Source organism: Diceros bicornis, chromosome 19 (genome assembly GCF_020826845.1).
Source record: "Diceros bicornis minor isolate mBicDic1 chromosome 19, mDicBic1.mat.cur, whole genome shotgun sequence".
Taxonomy (NCBI): Eukaryota; Metazoa; Chordata; class Mammalia; order Perissodactyla; family Rhinocerotidae; genus Diceros; species Diceros bicornis.
In genome coordinates, this window is record NC_080758.1 from 4,168,483 (window position 1) to 4,175,216 (window position 6,734).

The 6,734-nt window shown below is 55.9% G+C and overlaps 1 protein-coding gene across 2 annotated transcripts in view; it reads right to left on the reverse strand.

The window, feature by feature from the left end:
• The window catches only part of PHACTR3 (phosphatase and actin regulator 3), a 245,211-nt gene extending 242,129 nt beyond the window's left edge, over positions 1–3,082 (reverse strand). The window contains exon 1 of one of the 2 annotated variants that reach the window (XM_058562383.1): positions 3,010–3,082. The gene's annotated coding sequence lies outside the window, so the exon portion shown is untranslated. The remainder of the gene's footprint in view (positions 1–3,009) is intronic. The other variant, XM_058562384.1, reaches the window with a different exon arrangement.
• Positions 3,083–6,734: the final 3,652 nt, after the last annotated feature.

Here is a 6,734-nt window from a genome sequence, read left to right on the forward strand (position 1 = left end):
AAGGGGGCCAAGCTACAGGTGGCAGCTGGACAGATCCTCTGGTGCCAGCCATAGAGAGGACAGGGGACCTTCCCAAGGTCTGGCCATTAGAATACCCAGAGTTGTGGGCACACAGCCTGGCTCTGCCCTGCATCCCTGAACCCTTCCCCAAACCAAAGGCTGGTATCTGGACTAGGGTCCTATGTGACACACACCGAAATGCAACATCGAAACCCAGAAACTCAGCCCCACTTGGCCTCAGGCCCCTCCCAGGTGACCTAGAGGTGCCAGCCCCACACTGATGAATCTCAGATTGGAGGCTCCAGGCCGACCACTGCGCGAGCTCCAGACTCAGATGTGCAACAGCCCACTCCGCACAACCTCGGGGATGTCAAGAGGCCTCTCCAAACCAGCACTGCCTCTCCCGCCAACCCACTCCTCCTCCACCAAGCCTTGGACAGCTCCATAAATGGTACCCCCCTATGCTGAGACACAAAACCTATAGGGCATCCTGGATTTCGGGCCCAAGGCACCAGCAGGGCCTATCGGCTCTACCACCTAAAGGTCCCAGCACCGCCCACTTTCCCCACCTCTGCCCTCTGAGCAGCAGGCATCTCCCTCTCCACTAAGGGCCTGCTGCAGCGGGACGGCCAGAAAGCACTTTCTCCGGGATGCAGGAGGTCATAAAACACCTCAGCCTAAAGCCTGCCAACGGCCTCAGACTGCACACGCGAAACCCCCACAGCCCACCACGGAGTCCAGGGTCCACCTGCCCACCTCGCCAAGCGTGGCTCCCTTACCTCCTCCTGCTCATGGGTCTCCAGCCTCAATGACCCTCTCTGTTCCCCAATTCCACGACCTCAGAGCCTCTGCCACCGCTTCTCCTCCTGCTGGGAATGCTCTTACCCCCTATCCTCACATGGCTCCCTGCTTCTCCCCATTTAAGTCTGCAGCCAAACATGCCTCCTTGGGAAGCTTCCCCGGCCCCCAGCTAAAGCAGCTGCCATCCTCAAACACTGCCTCCCTCTCCCCATCTTCTTCCCAACAGCCTGCAGGCAGAGATTATCTTTTTGTTTTGTTTTATTCGCTTCCGCGTCCATGTCTTTCTCCCCCCAGCAGAGTGAAGCTCCCTGAGGACAGGAAGCTGGGCTCCTTCCGCTCGCAGCATCCCTGGCATCGAGGGCAGCGCCTGAACCACTCTCTGAGATTAATCAACATCTGCTGACCTGCCGCCTAAAGAGTCGGCTTTCTCCTCGCAAAAGTGGGTTAGCAATGACTGAGCCCTGCCATCCTTCAAGGCTGAGACAGAAGCCACAGAACTATTTTAAAAATGCCCAACAACTGAAACGAGCACGTGGGGCAGGAGTTGCGTAAGGTCCACAGGCAGACCATACACTTGTGACGGCTCTGAGCGCACTGCCAAGCTGCTGGAGGTCAGGACTGGAAACGCCCTTTCTCAAAATCCAAGCCCAAACTCGCCTGGCTACAAACTCGGTACCCAAGTACTGCAGAGGTGGGGGGTGCTTTCGGGGGAGGAAGCCGGCACTCATGTGCACCTACTGTGTGCAGGCACCACGGGGTGAGGGAGCTTCTGCCCCATGAGAGCATGAGTGTCCTGGGGGGCCGCGTCCCCCTCTTGGTCACTGCTGTAGCCCCAGAGCTCAGCACAGGGCCTCACGCTTAGTGGGTGCTCCACACTCAGGATGGACGGGCTCAGCCACAGAAGGGCTGCCCATCCTCTCTGCTGGGGCTCCAGGTGTTCCACTCACCACAGTCAGCGCTCCAGAGCTGCTGGGCCACGAGCTCCTCACCCTCAGGGCAGCCGGTGCATAGCAGCCTCTCAAATGACACCTGCTGGTCCCAACAACCCCAGCGTCCCTCCCTTGTCCCTCCCTTCTCGACCCTGTGACGTGGGGTATCGCAGTTTCCCAACCTCCGCACTACTGACACTGTGGACTAGATCATCTTCTTTTTCTTTTTCTGGGGGAGGGGGAGGCTGTCCTGGGCATCTTGGGGTGTTCAGCAGCATCCCTGGCTTCTCCCCACTAGATGCCAGTAGTATGGGGGGTGGGTAACAACCAAAAATGGGGGGTGGGGAGAGGAAGACTCAGCCCTGTTGACAGTGACTGGTAAGAGCCACTGATGTGTCTAAACTAGTTTCCAGACCGGCTTGATCCCAGAATCACCTGGGGGCACTGGTTAAAAATACAGATTCCAGGAGACTCTGAGAGGCAGGCCTGGGGTAGGAGCTGGGGAAGCTGTTTGTAATAAGTGTCCCCAGGGAATTCTTACCAAGGGGCCAGTCTGGAAACACTGGCCCAATTCTCCTGGCCCCATCAGTGTTCAGCCTCCCAGTCACCCCCTGTACCAACAGCCACCGAGTACAGGCAAGGCTCTCTGGCCTCCTCACCAGGACATCTGAGCGCCCCCCCACCCCCCGCCCACTCCCAGCTTTTCTTCCCCGGGCCAGGAGGGAACCTCACCGTTTTCCAGCTTCCTCAGCCTCTCTCCTGAGCTCCTGCCCCTTTAACTGCGCTGGACTGGCTCCAGGACCAGGAGTCTGCCTGCAGGGGCCCCTGCTACTCCCGCCCACAGGTGGAAGCCTGCTGTCCTCCCTGGGGGGGACAGCGGAACAGGTTGGAGATCTCACTGGGTGACCAGCACTGTTCACGTGATCCCAACTACTGCCCCAAGACTCAAGTATTGGATCGCCCCCATTTTACAGATGCGGAAACTGAGGCACAGAGAAGTTAAGTGCCATGCGCACAGGGTCACGCAGCTAACAGAGGGGGCCTCCAATCCCGGGACCGCCGACCCCAAGGCCAGCGCTCAGGACCACTGCGTGCTCTGCCCGTTTGGGGACAGAGTCGCCCGCCTTGACTGCAGAGACAGCCCGAGCCAAGAGGCGCCCACCTCTGTGCTGCGGGCGCAGCGGGCGTCCTGGCCACCCTGCAGCGGCCAAGGGCAGAGCGCGGGCTCCCGGCGGGGCCGCCCCCAGTCCCGCGCCCCCACTCCGCGGCGCGCGCCTACCTTGCGCCGGGCCTCGGGCGACGGCAGCGGCGTCCCGGGTCCCGAAGGCGCGCAGCAGCGAGCGCACCGGCGCCGGCCAGGAGGCGCGCCCCGCACCCCGGCCGCGCATCCCACCGAAGGGCCGCTCGGGGCTGCGTCCGCGGGGGCCGCCCAGCGCCGCGCAGAGCCGGGGGCTGCGGGAGGCGGCGCGGGGCGGGGCGGGGCGGGGGCGGGGCCGCCTCGCCAGGCCGGCCCCTCCGCCGGGCGGGGGCGCCGAGGGGCGCCGCCGTGACCTTGATTTCCCAGGACCGGACCTGCGCCGCAGCCCGGGGATGCGGGACCTCAGCGCCAGGCACGCCTTGGAAACGTTAAAGGGACAGCGGGCTGGAGGTGAAGCCTCCCGGCTAATTACGTCGTAAAGAGGCCGCCGAGTTAGAGCTGCTGTGGCACCCGGGGCGAGTTGCTTGACCTCTCTGAGTGCCAGTGTTCTCGTGTGTAAAATGGGTTTGTGGAGGGTGAAATGAGATGACAGTGGGCCAAGAAGTGCGCGAGGGTCTGCCTCTCCCAATGTGGGGGACATGTTGGCTGCCTTTAATGTAACTGCTATCAGATGCAGGAGTCATGGTTGCGCTTCTAATAACCCCAGTGAGCGATATCTTTACTTTTTTTAATAACGTAAAACATATTTAGCTTCATGAGTACTGTATGTGGAACACCTTTGGCGCCACCAACCAGGTCGAGAACTAGAACTGTGCCAGGCTCCCTCCCAGGTCCCTCCCCTCACAGCCCCTCCTCCATCCACAAGACCCTAGGGGGTTTCCGTCTTGAAAGAGCTCCACAGCCTCCGCTGACTTGGGAGTTTCTGCCTTTGAGGAAAGGTCTGTGGCCTGAGATGGGATCAGGGCCCTCGTCAGCACCAAGGTCACCTGGAGAGATCCAGGTACCATCAGACTGACCAGCTTAGTCTACCAGACACAGGTCCTCAGAGTCGCAAAGGGGCAGCATCCTCCTCCATCCTTGAGAGTTGTCCAAGGGCAGCTCTGCTCAGGGCCCCAGTGGTCCTCCTTGTCAACCCCAGGAACACAGCAGGTGCAATCGTATCGTCCATTTTACAAACGCAGAAGCGCAGGCGGCAGAGAGGAAGGAATTGTGCACGGCCACATGGCTGCTGAGTGCAGCGCTGGGACTCGGACGTAGCCGGGCATCTTACCCACCTGCATCCTCCCTGGGGTGCACGCCTGCCTGCTTCCAGCGTCTCCCGCCCAGACCTCTCAGCTTTAGAACTTCGTAACAGTAGTAACAACAATGGAAGCTAACACTAGGTGGCGCTGTGCCGAGCACGTATTCGTTTAATCTTTATGACAACTCCTCCAGGAAGACGCGAGTATCATCCCCACTTGACAGAAGAGAGAATACGAGCCCCGGGGGGGAGCCGGCACTTTGTCATGTCTATTGCTTCATTCCCAGCTTCATCCTATTTCCTCCTCCATCAGCTCTCATAGGGAGGCACTATGATCGTCCCCCAATTTTTAGAGGGGGAAACTGAGGCTCAGAGAGATGAAGTAACTTGCCCTAGGAAGTTAGGAAGGGGCAGAATCAGGATCCAAACCCCAGTCAATGTGTCAGTGTCTTTGCTCTCTGCCCAGCCCATTGGGCATGCCCTGGCAAACTCCTACTCATCCTTCAAGACCCAGCTTAAGCATTGCCTCTGCGCTGAAGCCTTTCCTTCAGCCCCCCTCCTTCTCCCCACGGATTTAGTTCTCCCGTGTCCATGCCCCCAGCACTGTGTGCACCTTCTCTGGGCGTGCATGACATCACAGTGCAGGCCCGTATCCACACATCGGCCACATCCCCCACTGGGCTGGGATTTTTACGGGACAGGCATTGGCCCTGGTCGCTGCCTTCCCAGCCCACTCACAGTCAGTGAGCATCTGTTTTGCAGCCTCTGCCCCCCTCTGCTGGTACCAAAAGTTCCATTTTCCTCTGGGCAGCTCTCTCCCCAGCCTTGGTGGAGCCAAGGCGGCTCTTGAATGCCAGAGATGGGCTCATGACCCAGTTTGACCAATCAGCATAATCCATCCATCTGGCCTCAATGATCGGTTCAGGAAAGTTTGTCCACGGAGGTGCACCCTTGGGACTTTTACTGGTCTGGGAGAAAGAAGCCCTTTTAATCCACTGTCCTGATGGGGACGGTCAGGGCTTCTGGGAGCCACCACATGCTTCAGAATTGAGACAACATGGAAGAGGGAGGATTCCAGAAACGGAGGTATGCTGGGGCTGCCAGCGTTGTCTGAGCACCTGGTTCCAGCTGTGCCTGAAGGCAGAGCAATAGGAGATTGGAATTTTCACACTCTCCCTGCTATTTCCTTTCCCCGTCAGCATCGGTGGGAAAGAGGTCATTGTAAAGAGAGAGTAAGGAGACAGACGTGTTAGCATAATCACAAATCAGAGGTGTACTGTGGGCAACCCACAGAATGGGTGAAAATATCTGCAAATCAAGCATCTGATAGAGGATTAATATCCAGAATATATAGAGAACTCCTAAAACTCAACAACAGAAAAACAACCTGATTCAAAAATGGCAAAGGTGGGGGCCGACCTCGTGGCTTAGCAGTTAAGTGTGCGAGCTCCGCTACTGGCGGCCTGGGTTCAGATCCCGGGTGCACACTGGCATACCGCTTGTCAGGCCATGCTGAGGCGGCGTCCCACATACAGCAACTAGCAGGATGTGCAGTTATGACATACAACTATCTACTGGGGACTTGGGCAGAAAAAGGGGGGAAAAAATGGCAAAGGACTTGAATAAACATTTTCTCCAAAGAAGATATACAAATGATCAATAAATACAGGAAAAGATGCTGAACATCAGTGATCATTAGGAAATACAAATCAAAACAACAGTGCAATACCACCCCACACCCATTAGGATGGCTACTATAAAAAAAAAACAAACAGAAAATAACAAGTGTTGATGAGGATGTGGAGACACTGGAACTCTTGTGCACTGTTGATGGCATGTAAAGTGGTGCAGCCTCTGTGCAAAACAGTATGGAGCTTCCTCAAAAAATTAAAAATAGAATTACCATATGATCTAGCAATTCTACCTCTGCATCTATACCCAAAAGAATTGAAAGCAGTGTCTTGAAGAGATATTTGTACGCCCATGTTCATAGCTGCGTTATTCACAATAGCCAAAACGTGGAAGCAACCTAGGTGTCCATTGATGGATGAATAGATAAGCAAAATATGGTCTATCCAGACAACAGAATATTATTCAGCCTTAAAAAGGAAGGAAATTCTGACACATGCTAGAACATGGATGAAAGTTGAGGACATTATGCTAAGTGCAATAAGCCCCCAAAAGACAAATACTGTGTGATTCCACTTACATGAGGTCCCTAGAGGAATGAGATTCATAGAGACAGAAAGTAGAATGGTGGGTGCCAGGGGCTGAGGGAGGAGGGATGGGGAGTTAGTGTTTATTGGGTACAGGGTTTCCATTTTACAAGATGAAAAGGGTTCTGGAGATGAATGGTGGTGATGGCAGCACAACAATGTGAATGTATTTAATACACTGATCAGCAGACTTAAAAATGGGTAAGATGGTAAATTTTATGCTATGTCTATTTTATCACAATAAAAAAGCCTGGAAAAAATAGTGATGGCATGTCACATCTGAGATCAGGTAACAAAAAGACAGTGGCATCCGTCCTGGGCACTGTCCTGCTTGCACTCTCCGATGGAGG